We start from the raw sequence: 2,073 nt of genomic DNA on the forward strand, positions 1-2,073 counted from the left end.
CTCCTTAGTAACATTCTCATTCTCTTCAGAAGAAGAATACTCATCAGAGCTCATGAATGACATAAGGAGGTTTAATGGAATCTCTATGGTCTCTAGATGAGCCTCAGATTCCTTTGGTTCCTCAAAGGGAAACTCCTTATTGATCACTGGACATCCCAGGAGGTCTTCCTCCTTGGGATTCACGTCCTCCTCCTCTTTTGTGGTTTCGGCCATGATGGTCATTTCAATGGCCTTGCACTCTCCTTTTGGATTTTCTTCTGTATTGCTTGGGAGAATACTAGGAGGAATTTCAGTGACTCTTTTACTCAGCTGGCCCACTTGTGCCTCCAAATTTCTAATTGAGGACCTTGTTTCATTCATGAAACTTACAGTGGCCTTAGATAGATCAGAGACTAAGTTTGCTAAATTAGATGTATTTTGTTCAGAGTTCTCTGTCTGTTGCTGAGTGGATGATGGAAAAGGTTTACTATTGTTAAACCTATTTCTTCCACCATTATTAAAGCCTTGTTGAGGCTTTTGTTGATCCTTCCATGAGAAATTTGGGTGATTTCTCCATGAGGGGTTATAGGTGTTTCCATAAGGTTCACCCATGTAATTCACCTCTGCTATTGCAGGGTTATCAGGATCATAAGCTTCTTCTTCAGAAGATGCCTCTTTAGTACTGTTGGATGCATTTTGCATTCCATTCAGACTCTGAGAAATCATATTGACTTGCTGAGTCAATATTTTATTCTGAGCCAATATAGCATTCAGAGTATCAATTTCAAGAACTCCCTTCTTCATAGGCGTCCCATTACTCACAGGGTTCCTCTCAGAAGTGTACATGAACTGGTTATTAGCAACCATGTCAATGAGTTCTTGTGCTTCTGCAAGCGTTTTCTTTAGGTGAATGGATCCACCTGCAGAAGTATCCAATGATATCTTTGATAGCTTAGATAAACCATCATAGAATATATCCAGGATGGTCCATTCTGAAAGCATGTCAGAAGGATACTTTTTGGTCAGTTGCTTGTATCTCTCCCAAGCTTCATAGAGGGATTCACCTTCTTTCTGTCTGAAGGTTTGAACATCCACTCTAAGCTTACTCAGCTTTTGAGGAGGAAAGAACTTGGCTAAGAAAGCCGTGACCAGCTTATCCCAAGAGTTCAGGCTATCTTTGGGTTGAGAGTCCAACCACACTCTAGCTCTGTCTCTTACAGCAAAAGGGAAAAGCATGAGCCTGTAGACTTCAGGATCTACTCCATTAGTCTTAACAGTATCACAGATCTGCAAAAATTCAGTTAAGAACTGAAAAGGATCTTCAGATGGAAGTCCATGAAACTTGCAGTTCTGCTGCATCAGAGAAACTAATTGAGGTTTCAGCTCAAAATTGTTTGCTCCAATGGTGGGGATGGAGATGCTTCTTCCATGTAAATTGGAATTAGGTGCAGTAAGGTCACCAAGCATCCTCCTTGCATTATTATTATTTTCGGCTGCCATCTCCTCTTCCTGTTCGAAAATTTCTGAAAGGTGCTTGCTGGATTGTTGTAATTTAGCTTCTCTTAGTTTCCTCTTTAGAGTCCTTTCAGGTTCTGGATCTGCTTTAACAAGAATGTTCTTGTCCTTGCTCCTGCTCATATAAAAATGGAGGGAACAGAAAAAATAATAATAGGGATCCTTTTTGCCCAAGTATAGAGGTTCCCTTATGTGAGTAGAAGAAGAAAAGAATGTAATGTAAGGAAAGAAACACAAGGGTGAGGAGAGCAGAGATGTGAGATGAAGAGAAGTGTTAGTAGATGAATAAATAAATAGAAGGAGATGAGAGAGAAAGGGAATTTTTGAAAATTATTTTTGAAAAAGAGTTAGTGATTTTCGAAAATAGTTTTTGAAAAAGGTTAGTAATTTTCGAAAATTAAAATCAAAAATTAAAATAATTAGTTAATTAAAAAGAAATTTTGAAAAAGAGGGAAGGGATTTTCGAAAATTAGAGAGAGAGAGTTAGTTAGGTAGTTTTGAAAAAGATAAGTAACAAACAAAAAGTTAGTTAGTTAGTTGAAACAAATTTGAAAATCAATTTTGAAAAGATAAGAAGAT

At 37.9% G+C, this 2,073-nt stretch overlaps 1 non-coding gene across 1 annotated transcript; it reads left to right on the forward strand.

The window, feature by feature from the left end:
* Positions 1-975: 975 nt before the first annotated feature.
* LOC112788132 (small nucleolar RNA R71) lies at positions 976-1,083 on the forward strand. The gene has a single exon (XR_003195511.1). It is a non-coding gene; the product is annotated as a small nucleolar RNA R71 (small nucleolar RNA).
* The last annotated feature ends 990 nt before the right edge of the window (positions 1,084-2,073 follow it).

The sequence above is a fragment of the Arachis hypogaea genome, chromosome 20 (genome assembly GCF_003086295.3).
Source record: "Arachis hypogaea cultivar Tifrunner chromosome 20, arahy.Tifrunner.gnm2.J5K5, whole genome shotgun sequence".
Taxonomy (NCBI): domain Eukaryota; kingdom Viridiplantae; phylum Streptophyta; class Magnoliopsida; order Fabales; family Fabaceae; genus Arachis; species Arachis hypogaea.